Below are 13,306 nucleotides of genomic sequence, written 5' to 3'. Positions count from 1 at the left end.
TGTAACTATTAGCCCCTTGCAGCATCCGTGAGACACCACATCGCAGGAGTCAACCTGTAGGAAACAACGCACTGTTTTTATTTCTAACACGTATGTGGGCATGCAATTTCCAACACATGCGTAAGCAGGATCAACCGCGATTTTAAGCCAATGCTTTGAAAAATCACACTGGCATCCACGTACAAAGGTTTCTCGGACACGGAGCGCCACAAAATGGAGTTGCTCCTTTCGCTTAGCATTCGCCTGGAGCCTGCTAGGCATAGGGCTCCTGTGCATCTCTTCGTATACATTAACGTCCCCGGAGGGCTGGCGAGACTGCCTGAGCAGTGACACCCCTCCTCCTCCCCCGGCCCTCCTAAAGCGCGGGGTAACGAGCGCTCCCTACCCCCGTCCTTTCCCGCCGAGGGACCAACCTCCCCCGCCCGGCCCGGGGCCGTCCCGCCAGCCGAGACCGCGGCGAGACACCGCCACCCGGGCCGGTCCCCATGCGTTACAGGAGCTCCGCGGCCCGGAGGGAGCCGGCCCACCACTGACAGGAGGCGGCGGTGGCGGGGCTGCCGGGCCCCCTCCCGCAATGCCGGCGGGTCCCCGAGCGCCGCCCTCCCGGCTTCCCCCGCCCGCAGCACACGCACCTCACGCCTCGCCTCGCCGCCCCCCGCCCCCCCCGCCCAACGGCCGCCGCCGCCGCCGCACGGACCTCACGGGCCTCACGTCCCCCTGCCACCGCCGCGCGCGCCGTCCCGGCCCCTTCCCCGCCCCGCATTGGCCGGCGCCCCGCCCGAGCCCTCCTGCCATTGGCGGGGCCGCGGGGTGCACGGGCTCGGCACGCTCCTCGGCGGCGGTTCCGCCGCGGTACGGGGCGGGGCTCGCGGAGAGGCCAATGGGAGCGCCGCGGGGGCGGGGCGCGAGGCCGGGCCTCGGCCGGGGGCGGCCGGGGCGGTAAACAAGCGCGCGGGCCCGGGTGGCGGGCGCGGAGCGGAGCGGGGCGACGGCAACGGGGCGGCTAGGTGAGCGCTGCGGCGGCGGCGGCGGGGCGAAGCCAGGCGAGGCGGTGGCTGGAAGGCTTTGCCGGACCGGGCGCGCAGGCCGGGGTACGGGGGAGCGGCCAGAGCGGCGGAGGCGAAGAGGCTGCGGGGTACCCGGTAGTGCGGTGCGACGCGATGGAGCGGTGCGGGAAGGGAGGTGGGAGGTGGGCGGTGGCGGCGCTGCCGTGGGGAGGACGCCCGTTCCCGGCGCGGAGTAGGGGGCGCGGCCGCCGCCCGGCCCTTCGGCCCGGGGGTCGCTCCGCCGGGGCGCCGTTCCCCCGCGGGGGAACGTGTGCGGGGTCCAGCGGGCAATGGCGGCGGCGTGCCAGCGACTGCCCGAGCCCCGCGGGGCTGAACCCGGCCAGAAGCCAGCCGGTGCTGCGGCCTTCTCCGTGCCCTTGCCGGGGCAGTGGCTGGGGGAGGCCGCGCCGCCCGGAGCCGTCGCCGCGGGCGGTGAGCAGCGGGGCCACGCCGACACGCCGCCGGGTCCGGCCTTGCAGGGCCGGGAGCCGGTCAGCAGGGCCTTCAGCAGCCCTGGCGACTGACCGAGCGGTACGGGGCGCGCTCGGGCGCTTGTTACTGTGCCCGGTTGCCCAACGCGGGTCGTGTGCGATCCAGGCCTTGTGCAACGGCTGGGTCCGGCCGCGCTGCTGCCGCCTTCTCCCGCAGCCCGTCAGCTCGGGGTGATGGCGGGCTCTCCAGGGGCTGAGCGGCCCCTGGCCTGTCTGTGTCCCGGCTCCTGTGCTGCAGGGTGGGCTCTGCGCTTAGCGATCCCGTCCTTCGGAGAGCGGATGGTGGCTCTCTGCTCACCCAAGCAGGTGCGTGGGGTATTCTATATATTCAGCCTCAAATTGCTTAGGAAGAAGGGTGCAGTCTGCTTTTCCTCTCCGTAGCGTATACGTCTTGCCACGGACATCACAGAAAAAAACGCAGAGTCTTGTTCCGTGCTGCGTGTGTGTGCTGGCTTTCCAGGCTGCTCTGGTTTAGAACGTCACTTCTCTCTGTCACTGGGACCGTTCTGTGCATCTGGTTGAAGATGGACATAAAATAAATCTGTTGGCTGTTTTGAGCTTGCTTGTGGCTGATGCGGGGGGGGGGGGGGGGGAAGAAACCGTGAGACCCCTGGCTTTGGTAAGGCGCCTGAGGAAATAATCTTACTTTTCACAAGCTGACAGGCTTGTAGAGTCTTTGTAATAAAGTGAACAGGAATTAATGGGGAGATACGTAGTTTTGAACAGGCACTGAACAAACTACCTATAAATAACTACAGATATAAAAGTTTAGTTTCTGTAATGTTGCTTTCGTAGTTATTGACCATCCTAATTTCTGCAGAACTGTATCTTATGTAATAAGACTGCTTCTTATACCCTAACACACTCATGTCCCATCCAGCAGGAATGTAGGTGGGGAATGTCTCTGCATTCTCCTCGTGCAATGAAAATCCAAACTTTGCGGTCAGTGTTATGAAAAATAAAGAAGTTAGAAAGCTACTCTTAATAAAAATGAAGCAGACTTTTTTTTTTTTACTTAGTGTTTAGGCAAAGAAAAATCTGAGAGGAAATAAAAGATTCTTTTTTCAATAATGTAAAGTATTGTTTTTCTAAAAAGAATTAACCTAACAGCTTCTGAACTTTATTTTCTGAGGTGCTTCTCTTTAAATTAGATTGCTTCACTGAACTAGGGTGTATTCTTTGAGCATATGCAAAATAAATCTTCGCACCGGGTGCAGAAGGATACTGGCCAAAGTCAATAGTAGCTCAATAAAAGACTTCTGAAGGGATTCAGAAATTGTTCCGAGGTAAAGGCTGAAAGCATATTGGTATTTAAACAGAATATTGATGGTCTTGCATTTCTCTGCCATGTAATAAGAACTTGTCTCTCATACATCATCAGAAGGAAAAGTTTAGCTGCAGTTCATGTGCTTACCAGCCTGCTTGCTCTTAGACCAGGAGACTTATTTCTGTATTTTGTAAATGCTTTTTCTTTGCTGTTAGTTAGCAATGACCTTGGTAACCTTGAATAAGATATGCTTAGAATAAACAGTTGTATGTTGTCCAGTCTTACTCAAGAGGGGGGAAAAAATAGGTGACCTGCTGTGCTTTGACAGTGTCTCCCTTTTAAAAATAAAGCGGTGTGATAAGTAGAAGAAAAGGTCAGAAGATGTGGAGAATTCCCCTATGTGTTTACCGTCTGAGTGTTGATCACCTTGTTTCGTTGCTGTCAAGGAGAATTCTGTGCTATGTAATGCAGCTCTGGTTGTTTCATTTGTGATATTTCGCACAGGTTAATAATAGCTCATATTGCATCCATGCAGCAAGAGCAGAACTTTTTTTGGCTTCTAGTCCTACAGTAGTCCTTTTACAGGCAAGTGGTGGTCTGTTGTTTTACACCCTGTTTGTCAGGCTGTATTATTTTTCTAGAAATTGAGAGGGACGAGGGACAGCAGCTGAATTCCTGCTTTTTAATTTCCCTCATGTTAAACTGGTTGATTGGTTACAGAGCTTTTTTTTTTTTTTTTTGTAGGTAAAGATTGATTTGTTTTTCCTGTGTGGGGGTGTCTTTTTTATTGTTTTAACAAGGATGCTAGGGATGGCGTGTGTCTTGTGGTCTCTTATCTTGTGTGTCTGTGTGCGTGGTATAACTTGCTTGGTGCAGCTGGCTTGCTAACTGCATCTCAGGACTTGGCTTGATGCATGAATAAGCATTTCTCTTATTCCTTAAATCTGTCTGTACTGATGGGTGAACAGTCCAGCACAGGATGGAAGTAGTGAGTCTGAAGCAGTGTTTAGGTATCATATCTCCTGTGTTTATGTAGGTCTCCTGGTTTTCTCCCTCTAAAACTGTTTAAGAAAGGAGTCTGGAAGAGGAGACTTTTTGGCTTATTGAGCTGCGTATTCTGGGGCGGAGCATCTCTAGGAGAAGAGTAGCTTCTCTCTCGACTTTTTTTATGAAAGTGCTTTAAGTGCTGCCTGTTCTCTGAGTGCATGCTTTCCTTCAGTACCTGAAGAAAATACGTTATTTGCATATAGAGTCAAAATGCAAGCTAACAGTAAAGCACAGTGGTTTCAGAGAGGGGGTTCAGTCAGTGTCTGCTTTCCCACCCAGCAGTGAAAGCTCATTTTATTGACACGTGCCTATCTTTAGATTCAAAGATGCTCTCAATTTTTTAGATGCCACTTGTTTTGTTCCCCCTCTTCCTCCCCCCCCATTACAGTAGATGGCAAAAATTAAACCAATCTAAGCTGGTGACAAAGACCAAGAAATAACAGGATATGCAAGTTTTGCCCTTTCTTTGCACAGTTGTGTTTCTGCACTTTATTTTAATGGCTTTTGTGTTTTGTCAGTCAGTAGAGGTGTAGAGCTAAATGAAGCATGTTAAATTCCCAGTTATTCAGTATCTGAAGTGTTCTATGGGCTTCTCACAGCATAGGAAATAACACTAGTTGCTCTGAAAAACTTAGCTGTGAATCCGTGGAGTTGGCTTCTAGAAACTTTACAAATTCATATGTCCGCTTAAACAAGTCTGCACACGTATAGAGAGTTAAAACATAGGTGTGTTTTTTTTCTGGAAACTGCATAAGGCTATGTCTTTTTCTTAAAGACTGTGTAGATTCTGTATGTAGAGACACCATGAAAGATGATCTGCTTGTGGTCTAGGTGGTCCTAGAGCTGTTTTGTGTTGTGCAGGTGATAGCTTCCACTTACAAAGTTCTCTTATTGTGTTTGTTTTGCCTCTGCAGTTTGTCCTGGTTTTCTGTGTAGATTAGATCTTTATGTAGCCCCTTTCATTGTTATTCACGTCTCCTTTTTAACCAGTTGCACACCTTGGTTTTTCTGGATGTGCTGAACAAATGTACTGTAAAAGGGCTTGACATAGTATTCTGAAATGTCACAGCTCCTCTGCTTTCTGAATTGTGCCATTTCGGAGTATTAAATCCTCATCTTAGTTTGATACGGTCAAAGTGCTTATCAAGAGAATAATCAGGACTAGGAAGGAGATGGAAGGGAGGATGACTGGGCAGTAAGCTGCAAGTGGATTGAGTGTTTCTTCTAGAGACCTCTTTTAAAACGGGTAAGCCTAGAATTTTATACTGCGTAGCAAAGCTTTGTGGAGCGTGGTCATTCAGAAGTCGCTCTGGGAGGTTTGGGATTTTCAAAGGTGCCTATATAAGTTGCTTAAAACTTTGGCTTTTCTAGTTTGGAAAAGCAATATGTTTATGTTATATAGACTATGATTTCATGAAATCTGTACAGAGAGAGCATAAATAATTGTACATTACAGATTCTGTATCAGGTATAAGAGCTTGCAGATTAGGTTTAGTAGTAAGTTATGAGAAATATAGAGCTCATTACTCTTATTTACCCTAGTGTCAAAAATACTTGTGTGTGGTGAATAGGAACTCACACAAATAACTTGTCTGAGGACTGTGGCAGAGCTGTAATGCAGGAGCTGTAGGTTCTGATAGACCATGTTCCCCTTCAGCACAGAGATCAATTTATGTCTTCTTGAAGTAGTCTTTTTTTGGCTATGGTCCTCTTCTTGCATCCTATTTTTCCTCTTCTTACAGGGAGGTTTTGGCACAGCCAGAAAAGAGAAAGCTCCCATAGCTAGGACACTGGTATGTAAGGGGGCTATGAATAGACTAGGATGTGTTGTAAGTTACTAAATTTGAACTTAACCCTAGCTTCCAGGGCAAGGTTGAAAGTCATGGGATCTATATAGACATGTGTGCCTGCAGGATCAATAGTGGGAGGCTGTGGTGTTTGACCTGCTGTTAACAGAAGGGTTATGCTCACCGTGTGAGCAGAGGATGTGTGTATGCCACCCGGAGAGACATGCATGGGGTACCTCTTACTGACTTTGTAATGTAGTGACTCATGACATAGCGTGCATGTACGTGGTGTACAAAAAGGATAATAAGCAAAATATCTTCTTACACCTGAGGAAGACAGATGTACAGTTACAGGGCGAGTCCAGTTTTCCAGAAGCTTATAATTAGAAAAGTTCTGGCTAGAAACCATTGCTGGTGTGGCATTTTATCATTTAGATATGACTGTTAACAATATACCGTTAAGATGGTCAGCAAACTGGCTATAAATGGTTGTTTCTTTTTGCTCTGTAGAGGTGGATATTTAAAGGACACTTAGGTATAGGCTGTGTGCTGTAAGGATCAGTGTACTCTGGAGAGAGCTGTGATTCTGTTCCCAACCACATCACTGACATGCAGTGTAACTTTGGATAGATTACTTGTTCTCTTCCCTCTAAAGTAGAGAATTTGATATCAGTCCCCTTTCTTTAGCTTTTTGAGATCTACAAGTGAAGAGTGATGTGTTTAAGTGCAAGAGGAAGAGCTGCTATTTTTCTCAAGAATTTTGTCTTAAGTAATGGTGTATTTGAGTCTAAAGGAATCTGCACTTGTTTGTGAGGCATAGCTTTTTATTGGTTTTCAACTCCTAAATTGGACTCGGTGTGCTTTCAGAAAGTTAAAACTTCCAATAAAAACAATTACAACATAGCAGTGTATGCCAAAAAAAAAACCCCTACAAACTGATAACCTCCCTCATTTATACTTTATATTCTAGTTCAGAGCATGAGACCAGTGGGGAGCTCTGATGGTTCCCTGCACAGAGCTTAATGTTGCGGAGCCGTGCATCAGACAGGGACTGGCTCCCTGTGCATCAGAGAGGGAGCTGAGCTTTGGTGGTCTCTTCTGCTGTAACTGGTGAAGTAACTCTGTGAGAGCATAGAGAGATGTTTGTAATGTTTAGTTTTTGTTTGAAGCACAATGTTTGGATTTAATCAGCACAGAGCTTTAGTGTACCCTTTTTATAAGTACTGCTGGTTAGAGTTGTTCTATATGGATGTGGGGGATTTGTCTTTTAAAGTGATGCCGTATGTTAACACGGCCAGATGGATGACTTGGAACTAGTGAACTGTGCTTTTGTGTAAACTTGCCATAAACCCGAATAAAGGTGTAAATTCAGCTTGTAGTAGCTCTGTTTCTTAAGTATATGCTTCAAATATTGCATCTGCCGGAATCTCATATTAATCTGTGTGCTTTGTGGTCATGCTCCATTTTGATTTTAATATACTACTGTCCTTGTTGCTGGATGAAAGATCCACGTGCATGGGAAGTAACTTTAGTCACAGAATTTATAAGAATCATTCATGTGATTAAAGTTACACTTGTGCTCACGGCTTTTGAGCCATATAGAGGATGCAGTGCAGTGGCTTGTTCTAAGCACTGCCCAATGCATAAACAGAAAAACCCCTTGTTTTTTCCTTATTCTTTCTCCCATTCTTCTTGGTAACACAGATAATACAAAAATAGGATGTTAGGTATAAGTACAATTCCAGATGGAAATATCGGCCCAATGGCCCAAATCTTTTTGCCCTGCAAATTAGGTAAATGGAACTTTTTTTGGTCCCCCAACTGCAAATACTTAATTCCCAGGAGCAGGCACAGAATTCATTCTTGGGGAAAAGTGAGTGAGTGGTAGCCCTAAAATCACAGTGATTGAGCTGGATCTACCTCAGTGTAATGGGAAACAACGTGTGCCTGGGACAGATTTTATTAGTGTATTGTGTCAAGACGTATCAGCAGAGGAAGTGGCCTGTAATGAGGGAACGCGCTCTCCCACTAGGATCTTAATTGTGAGTGAATTATTTCTAGATCCGTGGCCAGGGTAGAAAGAGACTCTGTTAATTCCAGGCACATGGGCTGTGACTACACTTTTGCATGTCCCCAGACATTGTCCAGAAAGAAGTAGAGCCGTCAGTCCAGAGCATTCACTTTGCATTGATGTATCTGTGCCTAAAATAAAGCAGACTGTGCTTACTTTTAAAGTGTCCAAGCATTCTTTTCACTCTTATGTTGTGTGTCAAGCCATTTATGGGGAAAATTGTTCGTAGTGGGTTTTGAACTAGCTGTCATTTGCCAAAAATGACTGCTAAGCCTTCTGAATTTTGGTGGAAAGATTCATTTGCCTGCCAAGCAGCCCACTTTTATCAGTATGTGTACTGCTGTTATAACGATTAGAGAGTAAACAAGTTCCGCCTGCCCTTCAAAGGTGTTTGTTTTAAATGGCATTGGCAAACTTCTTTGTGCAAGGGTAGTTTTAAAGCGGCTTTCAGAGACTTGGTGAATTCAGTTTAAGGAGGCTTGAGTTAAAGCCATGGGGCAGGACTCAAATATAGGAGTCCTTAGTTCTGTTGTAGGTCAGATCTTTAAAGACACTTCTTTTGGAGCTGCAGTGTGTGGGAGATGTGGGGAGGGGGAAGAATGAAGGATAAGCAAGGTAAATCTTCAGTTCGATTTAAAGGATGATGGCAACTTTCTCCTTTTAAAATGCATTTTTTTCTGTGCCCTGCATGGCTGAAATTTGGGTCAGCCGCAACCCAAGGAATCCAGCTAACGAAATATGTCTACACAGGGGCCTAGAAATCTGGTATCAAAGGAACTGGTGGGGAGGTGTATGATGGAATTGAAAAAGGCCATGAGTGAAACGATCACATGAAAGGGTTGGTATGGCAACACACATAAAAAGAAATGGAAAAATCTGTAAAAGATCAGTTACAGAACAGCTTAATGAATAATACTTATTTTGAAGTTAGTCTGCTCCTGGCTTATGGCCATGGAACAAATGTGCTGAGTACCTGGTCATCTGTATCTTGTTTGTGGTGGTTATTTTTATTTCATGCTGTTGCCACACTCACTCTGATGGTGTGGGTGACTATAACACTGATTCCAGGGTTATAGTCCTTGTTTAGATACAACTAAGATAATGGTGATTGTGATAATGGATAATAGGAAGGGGGGGAAGGCATAGAGACTGTTTCTTTCCTTTGGAAGTGTGATATTTAATTATCTGCCTTACTACCTGTCCAGCCTAATATTTTTCATTTTTATCTCATTTATTTAAAAGAAAAGTTGGAGATAAAGAAGGCAGCTGAAACTTCTGCAGACCTGAGAGCGGGAGTATGGGCTACTGTAAAACTGCTGGGGTTTTGGTGGGTTTTTTTTTGGTTGGTGGTTGTTTTTTTGTTTTGGTTTGTTTTTTTTAAAAATTATTCAACAGTAGATGAGCTGCTTTCTTGGCTGGATAGCAAACTGTTGATGGTAGAAGTAATTCCCTTACATTGAAAGAGGCTGTGTTGTCACCCACAGAAAACTTTCCGAAATATTTCTGGTATATTTCTGTATAATTAGAAGTCTCCTTGTGTTTAAACTTGGGCTGTCCTAGATATGTGTGTGTCTATACGCATGTGTATGTGTATATATGAGTAAGGTTTTTGACTGTACAAGCATCTGGAAAAAAGCACATGGAGCCAGAAGCTGGTCTGTGTGTCTGTAGGAGCATGTTAGCATGTGGAAAAGAAGGGGAATGAATGGAGGGATGTATTTTGAAAACAGTACAAATATAAGAATTTATCTGTTGCCTGTTGTGAGGCTTTGTGTTTCTGTTATTGGCCTTTGATACGCTGAATGTCTCACTATACTTGCTTAAACCTTCAGTCCAGTAGTCTGGCGTGTTGAAGAAGGGAGGAAACGTGCTGCAGTTAGTCACTAGAGGACAGCAGCTTGCGAGGCAGGTGGTTGTTGCACATAGGAGAATCCCAGGCATTGATTTAGTTTTGTCATTACAACAGGGTTCAAAATCTGGTGCAATGTCAGGAAATGGTTTACCTACTGGTGTGGCATCTAACCTATACAAGCCCCTCTGCCTGCCCGTGTGGACCTTGTCTGGTGTCTGAGGATGACTTGGCTCTAGCCTCCTCATGCTGGATGATGTGGGTGTTTTCCAGAGATTCATTCAACTGAGAAGTTGACCAAGCAAAAACTGTGACCCTGCCTATTCTTGGAAAATAGCTCATGATTGACACTTGTCAACCCTCTTCAATCCAGGTTAGCAGGCACTCTTGACAGCTTGTGTAGACATGACTGACTTGTCCATACTCTATGCTGGCCCTACTTTGCGAGGGCTAGATAATGAGTCCTCAGGAGACAAGTGAAGTGTGATATAGACTTTGTACACTCGGACCAATTTGTTTTGAAACCACTCCTTAAATCTGTTTTTGATAGAGCTTGCTTACACTGCTTATTTATTGATTTAGTAGTGGTATGAATAGAACTTGCCATAGGGGAAAAAAAAAAAATCCCTTGCGTGCTGTCTGCGCTGGGTATTAACACAAGTGCATTGTTGGGGTTATGTACCAGTCTTCTCAGAAGTGTGTGTTTCCTCTGTCTTTCAGTTTTCGTGTCCCTTGTCCTTGCTTGTGCTTATTGCTTTTTCATTGAAGAAAAAAGGTAATTTTCCTAATTCTTGGTTATTTTTTGTGTGTAGTCTTTTCCCTTCTTGATTATTTAGCATGTATTTTCTTTCATGCTTTCCCCTTCTGGTTGTGATAACCTCATTAGTCTCTGCTTTTTGTGTCCTTCCCAGGATAATTAACCAACGTGTCCTGCTAAATGTAGAGTCTACAAAACTAGATAACCTGGGATTTTTTCCACTTGAGGAAGATGCCTCCAGTATCAGTTCAGTTCTCATTGCACTTATTAGCTCCCACCTTTGTGTTGCTTGATGATGGGTACAGATATTACCTGAATGTTTTCTTGCTACTGATGCCTGTTGCCAAAGGATTAATCATTGCAGTATAGTTATTTTTGTTTCCTCTGCTTTTTTTTGACTGTGCTTTGTTAAAGGTGAGGACTTGGTGTACAAAAGATGAGGAACTGGAAGTAGATGGCTTACAGACACAATTCTGTTAAAAAGCAGGAGTATGGTCTCACTTCTGAAAATATGTTCCTCCTTCTCAGCCTTTATTTGTTGGTGACTCTCGTTGTCTGAAGTCCTTATTGAGCCATGCCTTGCCTTTGTGCTTGTACTGTGGTTTCCATTTGGGTCTGTGAGCTACCTGCAGAGAATCCGAAAGATCACTGAAGACAGCAAGTCAGTTGCCTATAGGCTTGTATTTCCTACAGAGGCCTGTGTTTCAGCAATGTGCTAGGATAAATGGCCTGTTATAATAGCGTGTCCTTTGGCAGTGCTGCATAGGAACATGTTGCTGATGCTTCTGAGCTAACAAACCACTTGCATGGTACCTAGGTGGTTATAACTGCTGTGCAGAGGAAAGTGGAGGTGATAGCATGGAAGTCAGAAGGATACTGGTAGCAATGTGCCCAGTGCTGTCTTTTATAGCCAAACCTGTAAAGGGCAACTGGTCCTCTTTGCTTGTTGATATATTTAGCAATGGACGGTTGAGTGCGCATTGTGCAATGTGTGTTTTCCATTTGTGGTTGCATTAGCTTCCCTGAAATTTTGTTGGAAGATTTATTTTTTTCAAACTGCACATTTAGTGTATTATAACTGTCACTTTAAGATAAGTCCTTCAGCTGGTTTTGGGTGAAAGGAGGATATGGGTTTAGTATCATTGGTTAGAAAGAATCCGTGTTAAAAGTGGATGTTTTTGTGTGTGTTATCCGAGTGTACGCTGATCTATATTGCATTACCTTTTGTTGCCCTTCTTGGGAGGATGGGAATGAACTTTTCGCATTCAGACTTTCCTGTGCTTCTAATACTTGCGACTACAAAAGCACTTATTTCTTAGTAGTGGCAACCTTTGAACGCTCTTGTTTCAGCTAGGACAGTACTGTGTTATTGGCTGGTTTCTTTGCCTGGCTCTGAATTTCAGGGACAGCCTGCAAATGCTTTGAGTGAGATCCATGTGGAAATTTCCAGTGTGAAGATGTGGGGGGAAAAAACCACCTCCTGTTGACAGAGTACATTTCCTTACCTGACAGGCAGCTTTCAAGTTTAAAAGTGCATTATACAATGTTAAAACCAACCCTAGTGATTAAACTCTGGAGAGATTCAGGAGTAACACTTCTTACAGGTCTGCAGCATATGGATAGATCTTATAAAGGTAACCACAGAATAATGACCTGGATAGGCTTGATTTTTATTTTTACAGCTAACCCATTAAGCCCAGATTCGCTGTGAACACTTGACTGTCCTAACAACCGTACTTAAAGCGTGTAACGTATAATACTCACTTCCTGGCTACAGCAGTTGTTCCTGATTTTGATCACTGATTAACAGTTGTTGAACAAATATTCCAGTAACCGTGGTTTACCCTGCATTTGCATAATAATGTGTTTCTGCAATTCAGCTGTAGTAATCCATGTGTCTCCTGTGTGATTGCAGCAAAATTGTGTACTTATCTAGAAATTTAGCTATAGCAGTCTGTACTTCTCCTGCATGACTGAGATAGCAGACATGTTTGTGAGACAGGCTTTGTGTTTCCCAAGAAGGTTGGAACCAATTGCTTGTGATCTGCAGCAGGGCGTAATGCCGTGTGTACTGTTGACTCAGGATCACTTATACCACTTCAGTGTATTAACATTTATAGTTGTAGTGCATATGTAGGTGTTGACAGGTTATCTTCTAAAAATGAATTGATACTTGTGTACCTACCTAGGAAATAACTTAAATATGTGGCTTTAGACTAGTGCTTGTACCTATTGCAGCCAGAACGTTTTTTTTCTTCTCCAAATTATTACAGAGAATGCTGTATGGGTAAGGTTGAACCTTAGTCAGCATCTTGTGCCAACTGCATGCCTCTGTCTTCTGTGTCAGTAAAGGTGGGAGGATGTGCAGCTGAGCCAGCCCTGGAACTGCGACCCTGACTCTGCTTTAAAGATGTGTGAGATGAGTGAAATAAGCAGGTGAAATTCTCCATTGCAAAATGGTTTTGGCACCCTGGCCACTCCTGATTTTCTTTTACCTGAACCACAGTGATGTAGGAGAGCCCATGTCCTGAGCCGAGCTTGGTTCTAGGCTGAGACAAAGGAGTCGGAACTTGTTCTTCTCAGACACGCTCTGTCCTGCGTCCTACAGTGCCCAGTTTGTATTTGAAGACACTGAAATTGCAGACTGTTATGAATCTGAGATGGTGTGCCCCTTGAACAGGAAGGGGGACTGAGTCAAAAATTTAGCACTGTAGTGCAGTACTTTGCAAATGCTGTGGTAGGTGGGTGTTCTGAGTGTACTTAAGTTTCCAATTAAAAGTAGCAGTGAGCTACAAGTTGGGGACTGAGCAGACTACTCTTGGAGGACGGACAAAGCTTACTCATTGGTGTGGGGGTGAAGAAGTTTGGCTATGTAAAATGAGCAGGCGTAGCTCCAGGGCAGGAATGGGATGTGACAGTTGTCAGTGCACTTCAGCCGTGGTATCAGGCACTGAGAATACGTTCCAGGGCCTGATAATTAAAGGTCAAATG

At 45.4% G+C, this 13,306-nt stretch overlaps 1 protein-coding gene across 2 annotated transcripts in view; it reads left to right on the top strand.

The window, feature by feature from the left end:
- Positions 1 to 941: 941 nt before the first annotated feature.
- Positions 942 to 13,306, top strand: part of COQ8A (coenzyme Q8A) — a 48,769-nt gene continuing 36,404 nt past the window's right edge. The window contains exon 1 of one of the 2 annotated variants that reach the window (XM_050894684.1): positions 942 to 1,007. The gene's annotated coding sequence lies outside the window, so the exon portion shown is untranslated. Of the gene's footprint in view, positions 1,008 to 1,047; positions 1,092 to 13,306 lie in introns of those variants that run through there. The other variant, XM_050894685.1, reaches the window with a different exon arrangement.

This window comes from Gymnogyps californianus, chromosome 3 (assembly GCF_018139145.2).
Source record: "Gymnogyps californianus isolate 813 chromosome 3, ASM1813914v2, whole genome shotgun sequence".
Classification (NCBI taxonomy): domain Eukaryota; kingdom Metazoa; phylum Chordata; class Aves; order Accipitriformes; family Cathartidae; genus Gymnogyps; species Gymnogyps californianus.
Note: the sequence above shows the minus strand (reverse complement) of the source record. Positions and strands in the feature narration are given on the sequence as shown.